Below are 14,824 nucleotides of genomic sequence, written 5' to 3' on the forward strand. Positions count from 1 at the left end.
TAAAAGTCTCTTTGGACAGTGGGTGTTGTTTTGAAAGAAGATAAATATGACATAACATGAAGTTGACATGAAAATTATAGATGATAGCTGTCAAGCAGGCTTTCAAAGTATACCGTACAAATTTTCATCGCTGTCTAATTTCTTTTCTCTCATTCTTTAAATAAGCTTTTAAAAATATTTTTCCACGAATTAAAAAAATAAGAATTTCTTTCCAATAAAACGAGATTAATTCCCATTTTCCCTATTTTCTGTATAAGAATTATTAGGTTAGAAAGGTCTTGCCAGCCTACTCGATTGGCGCTCTTCGGATTGACGTGGGCAACGATATATTTCGCTGGAGGCCACGTTAAGAACCCAATACAGCGATGAATCAAAATTTTCTCACGTGGCTCCATTTAAACAGCTATCTACCGGAGGCTACGGCTTTCTCGTCGCATCATTCACGTTTTACACCAACAGATACTAATATTTATATACGAAAAATAATTTGCACTCGAATACATTAACCGTATTCATAAATTTCAGTATTAAAAGCAATAACTCTTCGTTAAATCTGGTTTAATTTATAAATAACTTACCACACTACTTAACGTTATCGAAATGATCAGATGCTCGAAACTATTTGAGCTTTTTCTTCGCTTAATTTTGTTTTTTATTCTCTACATCATTGCCACCGTGAGAACCATTACAAGTTGCCATGTGACCTGTCCACAGTTGTTGACTGATCAAAATGGGGAAAGAAGAGGACGTGAATGGGGGGAGTGATAGTGATTAGTCAGTCCATCAGTGTCTAGATTAGTTGTTTTGTTTCTTACATGCAATGATTATTGTAAGGTTAATGAATCGTAATCTTTTTATATCCGAATATTTACGAGTGGTTTACACCCTCGCTAGATTAAAACTGCTCTTAAAGGTTCTTATCAGATTTATATTTATTATAGTATAAATGTACTTTTTATGGCAATAAAAAATTATATGATTATTATTAAATAGTTATTGTTTCTTGACGGAAAATAAATTGACTGTCGTAAGTTACTAATCGTTACAATGAAAAAAGTTCTGATAAGATTTATGTAACTGATTTCCTTCGGTTCTGATGATTTCATTTCTAATGATGGAATCGTTATTTATGTTGTAGGTAATTATCTAACAAAAAACTGCGTGTAAAAATAAACAAATAATTATGTTAAATTGCTCATAATTATTTATGTTTTAGCAGGTTTTGTAACACTTATTTTCTTAAAATCAGATAATATTCTACTTAAAAGTAGCAAAAGTTTTTGAATATTTATTTTTCGTTTTAGTAATTAATACAACTATTGCATATATTATGATAAAAGTCTAGAGCCTAAAAATCGAAGGAAAGGTATAAAAGATTTAACATATTAGATATAAGTAATTTTTTTAATGAAACAGAACACTTATTAATTATATAAATAAGTCAAAACAATAAAAGCATGCTTAATTTTTTACCCGTGATTAGAACTAATTGAGAATGAAATACCCATGTTATACCAAATAGCCTCTTTAGGTTACTCCTAATTATGATGGTTAATAAACATACCAATAGAAACATTTTTATTATACTATATATGGTAGAATATTTTTAATGATAGCAAAAATAATAATTATTAAATGACTCATTCTGTTTTATCTTATTCATTTTTTATACTTTGTATGGTTTTAAATTTATCATAATTTTTTTCTGTATAGCCTGGATATAATTTTCATTAAAGTGAAATTATGCTCAATTTTAAAGTTACATTGATTAAAATAAAATAAAAATTACATATGGTAAACGGGATATTAAATGCACCTAATGTTTTATTAGATTATATTATTAATATTCCTGTTTATGTGGTTTTTTTTGTTTTTTTTTAGTAAATTTCAAAAGTTATAAGGCTATATAATTAAAATAACAAACTTTTAAAATCATTTATTGTTTTATTTACGTTAAAATATGCAAGCCACAATAAAATTCTGTTAAAGATTTAATTAAAACACTTAATTTATATAATTAAATTTAGAGAATAAATATGAGAAACAAATGCAAAATATATTCATTTGCATACTTAAATCTTTCATTTTAATTAAATAACTTCTAATTTATGTAACATAATATAATAAATTTGATCTTTACATATACATATTTTAAAATAATTATAATAAATACTTCATTATAAAAGAAGAATAGAAAATAATTGGAGAATACTCAGTTTAATGGCCAAAAAAAAAAAAAAAAAAAAGGAAAAGTGACGGCTTGCTTTATTATCTAATTAATTAAAAATGCTGCTAATACATTGCTTATTTTATTAATTAGTTTGAGACATTAAAATATAATGATTAATTAATAATTCATAAAGCTCGAACACTTAATAGACTATAATTAAACACTTATCAAAAAGATTAGACATTTTCCAGATTTTCTTTCCACAGAAAAATTTCCAAACTTTTACTTTAGAGTTAATAAGATATTCCAAACCAAATAACGATATATAAGTAGTAGTTAGATAAAAAATTAAAGAATAGAAACCGTCTAAGTTCAAATCTCCTTATAGACCTAACCTATCATAGAAAGTTTTTCGGATGTTTAATGAATGGTTTTGACTTTCTCGGATCATTATCCCACGAAATTTGAAAGGTAGACTTAGGCGAAGGAAGAGGTGGCCTGGGGTTACCACACTGTAATATAATTAAATATCTCCGAATTAAAATAGTTGTAATTTGCTAAAAACTGAAGTCTAACTTTTTAGGATCCACATAATGTCCCTGCGGCTTTATTGATGATCCTCAGAAAATATATAAAAAAATTCCTCATTATATAGAATTAGCTTTTTTTAATTTTAACTAATTATTAATCATTAACGGAAGCTTAATATGCTTAGAAATTGGAATCACAATAAATCAGTTTTATATAAATGACTCTTCGTGTTCTTATTCATTTGTATAACTCTATAAGAGAGTTAAAAAAAACAATATAATTATAATTATTTTGGTACAATATTTTTATATAAAATTATTCTATTCATAATTCAATAAATTATTATTAAACTTCATTCACTTTTCCATTAAATGTAAGAAAAATAAACTACAGTTATGAATAATTCTACGGATTTATCCTTTAATTTTGAAATTAAATAAACACTTAAGAAATTATTTCTGAGATTTATTCCAAGAATAAGAATAAAAGAAATAAAAGATATGTTATTGTTATTACTGCATTACTATTTTAGAAGAAAATTGCAAAATGCTATGCCATCTGGTGTAACATACAAAAACTAAAACTTATAATTACAATAACAAATATATATTACTGTATATATTTTTAGCATTATTTAAATTAAAAATTTAAGAATTAAATGTATAATAATATGTTAGATAAGTAATAAAAAATTTATTTTTTATATATATTAATTTTATTATTAAATACATTTTTACATAAAATTTGTATGTGTATGCAAAGTAATATAAACTTAAATACTGTGTTATATCGTATCATTGCAAGGATTTATAATAGAGTTATTTACCAGTTAAAACTCTTGGGATATATATATATATATATATATTTATATATAAATATATATTGCATTTATACAATTCATTTATAGAATTAAAATAAAAAAACATTTAGACAAATTTCGGGAGAATTTTCAGACGTTACTATTTAATTATTTGCTTAAAATAAAGCCACGTAACTCGAGCGAAACATACTTAAAATCACATATCTTCAAATAATAATAATAATTCATAGGAATGATCCTAATATCTAATATCTAGAATTCGGTAAAGCTCATTAGATACAATTAATTACATTTTACAACAGGTGTTGAACAATGATTGTTTTTTTAGGACGTGTCGATCTTTCGGATCAAGGACATCGGCCGATCAGAATATTAACGAAGAAACGTAGGCTTAATGACCTGTGGGAAAACTTTCGAGTTTTCTACATAATCACGCAATGGTTCAATACAAAGTACCTATTACTGTAATAATTAAACTGTTATAACTTTTATCTGATACTCAAAACAATTTGTACCTTTTATTCCTTTTATATATTAATATAATATGTATATATGCCTATGCATTTTTCACGCACATAATTATTAATTGATTTCTTTTTATATAATATTTAATCGTTTAATTTTTTAATGATAATTATGTTATTAGTATTTACATTCTTTTAAGATAAGGTAACTGTATTGTGAGAACATTAAAATGGAAAATATAAATGTAACCCTTTAAAAACTTTGCTAGATATTTCAATAAATTTTAATAAAAATATGAATTATTTTGTATTTTTCGATAGTTATACTTGTTTATAACGTGTAAATTACAGAATGTTTTTAATTTTAAGAGTGCCAAAACTCTTCGTTTTAGTATATTAAAAATTACAATACCCGAAAAAGTAAACTGTTATATTTTATATTGGCTTATGCATTATATTATTATTATTTACATATAATAATTTTGATATAGGGGAGACCGGGGCAACTTCGGCATGCGGGGCAAGTTTGTCAAGCGCTTTTTTTAAAAAACAAATTAAAAGGAGACTTTGGTTATAGGTTAGGCAGTTGAGTTTTATTGGTGGCTTGTTGAGTGTAGTGTTTTTATTGTTCTCCAACAAGCGTAGTTGAATTATCAAGCAAATTTTCATTTTCGTTCAATTCCATATAATATTTTTTTTCCATTTATATTGAATTGGCAGGTTTTGTTATAATTCCATGATAACGAAAGTTACTTTTCCTGTTAGAAGGATGTAACTTCAACTTATTCACGTGGCCAGATCGTGGCTTGGCATTCTGTTCTCAGGGTTGTACTTAATGTTTCGAAATCATGACTAGCGGGGTAAGATCGGCAACATAAAGCCACATTAGAAGCAAAGGATAAAAATCAAACAGATGATAAATGAAAACATGTTTGCATTTGTTATTCATGTATATATGTCTTTGAACTTGCATTTCGTTGTAATAATATTAAATGGGTGTTGGATTTGTATTTCTTTGTTTTAATAGTGAATTCCAACTTATACATTGTTAATAACATAATTTTATATACGTGCCTATCTTGCCCCATTACTGTTGCCCCTATACCAGGGGCAACTTTAATAAAAATAATTAAAATAATTACAACTTTACAAAAAGAGAGAAGTTGCCGATCTTGCCCCTATACCCGGGGCAACTTCGTCAATTTCTCTCTTCTTGTAAAGTTGTAATTATTTTAATTATTTTTATTTCCAAACTGATTTTAACCAGTTCTATAGTAAGGTAACATTCCAATAGACAATATGCAAAGCTTTTTTTTCAGTTTACAGCAGTATTTATTACACAAAATTTAAGTAAAGCTTAACATGCCGATCTTGCCCCGGTCTCCCCTATAACACAGCCGTTTCCAAACTGCTAAGATATAAGGACCCCTTAAAAATTCAATATACTCTTATATAGGCTATATATAGAGAAACGCTGTATGAAATAGACCTGTATATGTACTGTGTATGTATAAGTATGTAGTCTGTGAGAAGAGCTACTTGTATATATTCTAATTATATTGATAATATGTAGTGTTGTAAAAGGAAATTTGTTGTGATTTAAGAAAATAAACGAAATATTACTAGATATTTTCTGAATGCTTTGTGAACCTTCTGACTCGAGGAGCTTGGGCCCGAGTTTTGGAAACGCTGATCTAATGTATTGGCATATCACAGTTACACTATCGTTCCTTTTCATTGATAAAAGAGGATTTCTTCTTATTTTTATACGAAAAGTAATTATTTCTAATTAATTTTGGAAGAAATTTAATGTTATATAATAATTATAAACTAAACTTTATCATAGACTGTATAGGCTATATTTTAATTTCATTTAAATTAAAACGTTTTTTAACATTTTTTAATAATGAATCAATTATTATGATTAATTAATAGACCGTGTAAAATATGAAAAACGAAACAAAACTAAATAAATACAAAAATATTTTGTTGTCGTTAATCGTAATTTATCCGCTTATAAATTGTTTAATTTTAATTCAATGTATTAGTCTTATTATTTATTCTTGCTTTATTAATAACATTCACAAATTAATATAGGTATATTTATTTATCCGAGTGATCCTTTTAATAGATACAACACCTCGTGCAGAGTGTGCAGAGTGCCTGCAGATGTCACTATATGGTCAAATGATCACATCTGCAGACAGTAATATAATCGCGTGTATATAAATAGGCAACTAGCAATAATAGGGCAACATCTAACAAGGTCCAAAAGTGCTTTTGTAAGGACGTCGAAGCCCAAATGGCGAATGGTAGAGTGGAGTCCTTGAAAATGGGCTTTACAGCAAGTCCTTTCCTTCCAGTAACGAGGTCTGAGTAACTGCTGTTATCTTTTTCAGTAGAATTTAAATTTTTATTTACAAATTTTTTTAAAGTTCAGTTTTTTAGAAAAAAAAATTAAACCATTACATCTTAGATTTTGATTAAAATTGCAGGACTGAGTTACCTCACATACCAAAATCACTGGTGTTAAAATAAGGCTATTTTAGTGATTCTATCAGTAAAATAGCCTTGTTTTTTTTTAATAAAACATTTTATCCGAGTATTTTCACTCTATACTCCAATATTTAAATTAAACTTAATAATTTATAGTATTTTCTGAAATCGTGCATGCTCATATTTAATATACAGTATTAGGATGATGTTAAACCTACGTAAGATGATGCCTGTAGGTTTATCTAATGATTTTTCATTTTCTACTTTTCTGTTATAGTGCTTTTTAATTAAATGTTTTTAAACATAAAAAGGAACAGAAATGTTGATTAATTAAATACAATTTTTAGAATGCGAGTAGTATAAAAAGGATAAGGTCTGCACGGATCGGTTATTTATAATATTAAGTGCTTACACTTTTCATATAGGGGAGATCGGGGCAAGATCGGCATGTTAAGCTTTACTTAAATTTTGTGTAATAAATACTGCTGTAAACTGAAAAAAAAGCTTTGCATATTGTCTATTGGAATGTTACCTTACTANATAATATTAAGCGCAAATAAAATTCTAAATAAATATTTTAATTAATTATAATATTTTCCTGTTTATCTGAGAAATCTTTAAATGAGAAAAAAACTCTGTGGATATCCGGTAAAATCACTAATAATTTGCATAATAATTAGCCAGCTTAAATATTAAAATTCGAAAACAGATAAAAAGTAGAACTGCCGGAACCTGTAAAAATCGTTTATAAAAGACCATCTTAAATAAAATTCATAGTTAATAATTATTTCAATGGTAAAAGATATGGAATGAACTCTTATTTTAATTATCCCGACTTAAAAGTACTCGAGATTTCCAAGATTTTTGTATCTAAAAATAATCGTTCTTCCCATCTACCGTGAATACGTCGCTGCCAGCCGTTCAAAACATTATTCATTTTTCATTTTGTCGTCTTCCAACAATGTACAGATTGTCTAATAAAAGATAACTCCGAAAAATAACGAGAATCTCAATAAGATATTAAACATCACTAGAAAGACTAGTTCAACTACATACATTCAAGAAATGATTTTCCTTTTTACTGGATTTTTTCTTTCCTTTTTATTTTTTATTAATTTTCTGTTAGTCGTGAATAAAAACATGCCTATTAAATTATTATTATTCTAAAAATTATTTTAAATTATAGTCGACTTTTAAAATATTTCTTTCTGTATTACGTTAAACTGTTACGTTTATTTCCACCTAATTTACAGTTTATTATTATTATTGCATTTTTAATTTAATAATAGAAAAATTACCTACCCGAAATATTGACTCGATTATAAAATTCCAACTTTAAGACTTTTTAATGTAAGAGAATGCCAAGTTTCGCTACCGAATCATCTAATCCAATGGTTAGAAATGGTAAAAGGTGCTGAACTTTCATTAGTTTCATTAGAGCCCAGAGTCATTATCTTTCTTTTACGCCTGGCAACAGATGAAAACCGATAACAGCAACGGGCAATTATCACAAATATTATTGTGTTGCATTGACTTACTAAACTTGTTTTGAAGCTATTGTATAAAAAGTTTTTTCTTTCAAATTAAACAATATAAACAATGTCTTCTCTAATAACTTCTATTCGATGCTGATCTAAGTTAATTCACGGCGACTAATATTGTATCGCTCTAAGTTTAGACATAAAAACATTTTAAAACCTGTTTTTGGCCTATAGTGTTCGTTCGATTCAGTACGACTGTATAAATTTCGTTAATTCTTTACGCTTCTAGTTATTATTTTACAAAGCGTAATATCCTGTAATGTTTAACAGAGCAAAGTATTTTTTTCATTTTACTAAACTGTATTCTTCTGCAGCCTGTATTTTGGAAAGGTTATGTCTCCTATGTGGTATTACTCGAACAATGTTATCAGATCACGCTGCATTTAAAAATAATCCAGAATGACTTCGTTGTTACCTCATAAAAAGTTTATATTTGACTTGAGATACATAAATATCTATACGATTTTTCAGCTACCTCAGTCTTAGTAACAGGTAAAATAAAATAAAATTTACCTATTACTATAATAGACGTCTCCAGTTTTTCCTGTATACTATCCTCGTTCTGCCTCTATTCGAAGATTGATCGTAGAATCGATCTTGGTGATTAGGTCTATATTATTGGAGTGTTAATATTCAAATATTAACACGTCAATAATATAGACCTAATCACCAATTTATAGATCAACAAATGAATAAATTTTAAAAAATAACCGAAGTTTATCAGTTTTAGACCCCATTTTCAGTGATTCTGAAATGTATCACCGGTTGGATTTTAAATAATACGTTTAACTATAGGCCTAAAATCTAATATATATACAAGTTAAATATATATAACAATAAATAATATGCCATAAATTAAATTTAAAATATACCGGTATATAAAATATAGTTAACATCACTTCGGGCCTATAAATATTTTCCTAATTTTCCTTCCACGTTTGACCTGTAATCTATTACATAAAAATATAAAGAAATAATTTTTACCGTAATTAACAATTTGTATATTAAAGAATTATCAAAAAATTCTAAATTCTATCCAAAAAATCTATCGGATGTGCAACAATTTCGCATATAAATTCAAAGGAGCATTATGGTGGTAGGCATATCGAGTCATATTGTTATATTAAAATTCCTTTTTAACAGCTGCGCGAAAAAGAGTATTCTCCCAGATTGTCGCGTGCCGAAACTAGTCCACACGTGGCAGACGGGAGGGATAAAAAAGATCTTTTGTTTCCCCATCCAGCTGTCGGGTCTCCAGACGAGAATGCAGTCCGCATCAGCTGTAATTGATAAAAACCATGTGTTCTGTTATGCTTTGACTGGAGGAGAAGTGTTAGGTAAATTTGCAGACCATCTTGGCTGTCTGCAAAAGTTGACTTTTCACAGAGTTCGAGCGGATAAAAAATTCGAAATGTTTTCCTAAAGAATATAATATCTTATATAAAAATATTATTTGAATTAAGATAGTTTTAGCGTGGCCTATACCATATGTTTTGGAAGATACCGCATGTTCTACGTGATACTAAAATAGACCTGAGTAAATGGTCATCCCATAAACTGACAGAGAGATTTATTCGTTCTATTTATAAACACCACCACTCCTTAAAAATATTTTATTATAATATTATATAGTAAACGCCATTTTATTTCATTTTAACGATTCATAAATGTAACCTGTAAATGCTTAATATTTTTTCCACTAAACCAAAAGACAACTTACCTAAGCAATGGTGGATCTAAAAAATTGTTGCAGAGGAACTATTTATTAATGGATAGACTATGTTGACGTTACTGGATGAAATTTTCTGTAAATTATATTTATTTAAAAAATTACATATAAATATTTTTAATGCATAAATTTAAATATTAGATCGTATTCTTCGTTTACAAATCAATTGTTAAACTTTAAAGAGCTGATAAACTACACAGAAAATGCGTTTTATTGATATACTTCATTGTTAAACGTTAGATTGCAGGCTGGATTTGCACATAAGCTAAACAAGCTGCAGCTTAGGGCTTGGCATTATGAGTCCATAGCTTAAGGCCTGACAATTTCGCATGCATCATTATTTATGTTATTTATGTGGGTTGCTTATGTTACATTATTTACGTGGGCCTATTGTTATAACTTATAGGGTCGCAACGAGTCTAAAGTTTAATCCCGATTACATGCACTAATTAATTAATATAAATTAAGTTTATCAATTTTCGTTAAAATTTCGGAAGCTTTCCTCTTACTTTCCATAGAAAAACTTCACAGTAAAGTATGAAAATAGAAATTTTCTAACATAAAAAAGACGAAGATTGAAAAACAGCAAATTTTATCTACAAAAATATTAAAATAATTTCAACTTTTGATTATAATTTGACTGCTTATACGATTTAAATAATGTTAAAAATATTTCAATTTCTAATTATTAAAAGTTTAATCCAATAGAAAAATATAAACTCATAACATTCTCATAAGTGAATTATTGTTATGAGAATGAAGAATAACTTTTACATTTGTAAGTAAATTAAAATTATAAAAAAAGAAATTTTCTGAGTTAAAAAATGAATGAACTATTTTTAGATTTATTAAATCATTAAGCTGTAAATAATAATCAATGAAATTTTACTAAGAGAGGCGATTGTCCCTACACAGTAAATAACATCTCTTTATCAATTAACCACTCTAGGTATTTAAAATTAATAATACTGCTACTTCGTTGCATTACATTAGAAAATGCAATTATATTGTATAACAATCGAGAAGGGTAATCATTATTTTTGAATTAGAAACAATGTAATTATTTCAATATAAAATTCTTTTATAAAAGTCGATCTATATAAATTATTCACCTATGAAAGTTATTTATAAATAGGCCCTGTCATAAACGAAGTAAAAATAATTTCGAGTACTCATCTTATTATAAAAGTCTCTTTGGACAGTGGGTGTTGTTTTGAAAGAAGATAAATATGACATAACATGAAGTTGACATGAAAATTATAGATGATAGCTGTCAAGCAGGCTTTCAAAGTATACCGTACAAATTTTCATCGCTGTCTAATTTCTTTTCTCTCATTCTTTAAATAAGCTTTTAAAAATATTTTTCCACGAATTAAAAAAATAAGAATTTCTTTCCAATAAAACGAGATTAATTCCCATTTTCTCTATTTTCTGTATAAGAATTATTAGGTTAGAAAGGTCTTGCCAGCCTACTCGATTGGCGCTCTTCGGATTGACGTGGGCAACGATATATTTCGCTGGAGGCCACGTTAAGAACCCAATACAGCGATGAATCAAAATTTTCTCACGTGGCTCCATTTAAACAGCTATCTACCGGAGGCTACGGCTTTCTCGTCGCATCATTCACGTTTTACACCAACAGATACTAATATTTATATACGAAAAATAATTTGCACTCGAATACATTAACCGTATTCATAAATTTCAGTATTAAAAGCAATAACTCTTCGTTAAATCTGGTTTAATTTATAAATAACTTACCACACTACTTAACGTTATCGAAATGATCAGATGCTCGAAACTATTTGAGCTTTTTCTTCGCTTAATTTTGTTTTTTATTCTCTACATCATTGCCACCGTGAGAACCATTACAAGTTGCCATGTGACCTGTCCACAGTTGTTGACTGATCAAAATGGGGAAAGAAGAGGACGTGAATGGGGGGAGTGATAGTGATTAGTCAGTCCATCAGTGTCTAGATTAGTTGTTTTGTTTCTTACATGCAATGATTATTGTAAGGTTAATGAATCGTAATCTTTTTATATCCGAATATTTACGAGTGGTTTACACCCTCGCTAGATTAAAACTGCTCTTAAAGGTTCTTATCAGATTTATATTTATTATAGTATAAATGTACTTTTTATGGCAATAAAAAATTATATGATTATTATTAAATAGTTATTGTTTCTTGACGGAAAATAAATTGACTGTCGTAAGTTACTAATCGTTACAATGAAAAAAGTTCTGATAAGATTTATGTAACTGATTTCCTTCGGTTCTGATGATTTCATTTCTAATGATGGAATCGTTATTTATGTTGTAGGTAATTATCTAACAAAAAACTGCGTGTAAAAATAAACAAATAATTATGTTAAATTGCTCATAATTATTTATGTTTTAGCAGGTTTTGTAACACTTATTTTCTTAAAATCAGATAATATTCTACTTAAAAGTAGCAAAAGTTTTTGAATATTTATTTTTCGTTTTAGTAATTAATACAACTATTGCATATATTATGATAAAAGTCTAGAGCCTAAAAATCGAAGGAAAGGTATAAAAGATTTAACATATTAGATATAAGTAATTTTTTTAATGAAACAGAACACTTATTAATTATATAAATAAGTCAAAACAATAAAAGCATGCTTAATTTTTTACCCGTGATTAGAACTAATTGAGAATGAAATACCCATGTTATACCAAATAGCCTCTTTAGGTTACTCCTAATTATGATGGTTAATAAACATACCAATAGAAACATTTTTATTATACTATATATGGTAGAATATTTTTAATGATAGCAAAAATAATAATTATTAAATGACTCATTCTGTTTTATCTTATTCATTTTTTATACTTTGTATGGTTTTAAATTTATCATAATTTTTTTCTGTATAGCCTGGATATAATTTTCATTAAAGTGAAATTATGCTCAATTTTAAAGTTACATTGATTAAAATAAAATAAAAATTACATATGGTAAACGGGATATTAAATGCACCTAATGTTTTATTAGATTATATTATTAATNAAAGTAATGTTAATTTACAACTATTTACAACAATAAACTGTACATAAATTTAATAAACTGTACAATTTAATGTTTTATCATACACAGATATTCACATCAAAATATTAAATGATTTGACAATATTTCAAAAGCAGTTTTTTCTATAATAAACTAGAAAAATTTGTTGATAAAAAAATTATTCTTTTAGATGATGACAATAAATTATAAATAATATGAATTAATCAAGTAATACCCAAAGAACTGCAACTGATTTACTTAATTTTTAATTAATAACCAGAGCTTTTATATATGTGTTTAACTTTATCTAAAAATTTGTTTCTTCATCCAAAGAGATGAAACAACATTTCATTTCAAACTGTATAGTTAATTCTTGACAATTAATTAAAAATTTTGAACCAAAGAAATAATAAATTTCTGCTAGAAATTAAGAACATTTGTACAAACAACCTATTGGGCTGACATTACCAGACATCAGTCCATTAGGTCATCTCAAACATTACTAGATGTTTCAAGATTAATGCTACAGAATTTTAAAATGTAATTAAAATAAAGAATAAAAACATAGAAATGTTAATCACAAAAATGCATTAATTACAAATATAAAAATACTATAACGAATTAATTATGCAGATAGTAACATAATCATAGATTAACAATTTAGTTTTAGCAAATTCCTAATTCAAATGTTCTACTTTGATTCAGCTTAATAGTTTTTATTCAATAAAAACTAAACCTCAAACAAAAATTAAATTTATTAAAATAAGGATGTGTTAAATGAATTTATTTATCATCATACTGTTTAAAATGTTTTTTTAAAAAAGTGAACTTATGATTTTATCGATTTAAATCATTAAAAAATTTTAAAATGTTTTATTTTATATAGCACAAATATTGATACATTCTTTCGCATAGATTTATGAAAGAATGTAATGTATCTACATGTAATCTATATGTTTTTACAGTTCATTAAAAAAAACTGAATCAAAATTTGGGTTAACACTTAGTCTAGATCAAATAGACACATATACATGTGGGCTTATCACACCAATGAACACGATTAATTCACAAAATCTTAAATGATTATTTAACACCTTATTAATAAAAGTATTAAAGATTTTGTGAATTAATCTTGTTCACTGGTGTGATAAGCCTGCGTGTATATGTGTCTATTTGATCTAGAATAAGTGTTAAACAATATTAAGGGCTAAAAGCAATAGATTATTTCACACTTTGGTTTAAATAATTTTAGATAAAAACTGAAAATTTATAAGTACATTTTAATACAGTACTATATTACTTACTAAATAATTGTTATAGTACAACTTCACAAAAAAGTATTAAATTATATGTTATATTCTTTATGTACATTCATTCTAGTATTTTTTTTCAATATATGTAACATAGGATTTCTTTAATTAATATTCTTCAAGTCATAAACATAATACTTTATGATAATATACTGAATTCTATTTTTCCAAAGCTTTTTCATTTATAATCTTAAACTTATGTGGACAGTTCAGCACTTACATTTACAGTCGACCCCCCTATAACACTGTTGATTTTTCCATTTTATATGGGTGGGGGTGGCTTGTGGGACTTAAAGTCCCAGAATCCTGGTTATTTCTATCAGGTTGCTGGAGAGAGTCAATGTGGTGATTTTGCTGCTGGATGACTTGATTAAAATTTTTCTCGAGCTCCTGGATCAGAAAGCTTACTCCAGCCAGGCTTTGAATGGCTTTGTCTTTAAGTTCTGTCCGCATGTTGCGGGCGGCCTCTATACACTCTTTGACAGTGAATAGTTTCTCTTTTATTCCTTCTTCTAGCTCCATGATGATGTCTTGAGACTTATCCATTCTAACTCTTTAGGTATTAATTTATTGGATTGACTTTAATTTTATTTATATACTATTCCTACTATTATTTATATACTATTCCTACTGTATTATTTTAAAACTTTACCTAACCCAAGCACCAGAATGAATAAAAACAGTTCCTCACAAAAACAGCAACACGTCTTAACAGAACACTCTCCTGAACTGGAATC

Source organism: Centruroides sculpturatus, unplaced genomic scaffold, assembly GCF_000671375.1.
Source record: "Centruroides sculpturatus isolate CEXI.00-Female unplaced genomic scaffold, Cexi_2.0 scaffold730, whole genome shotgun sequence".
Classification (NCBI taxonomy): domain Eukaryota; kingdom Metazoa; phylum Arthropoda; class Arachnida; order Scorpiones; family Buthidae; genus Centruroides; species Centruroides sculpturatus.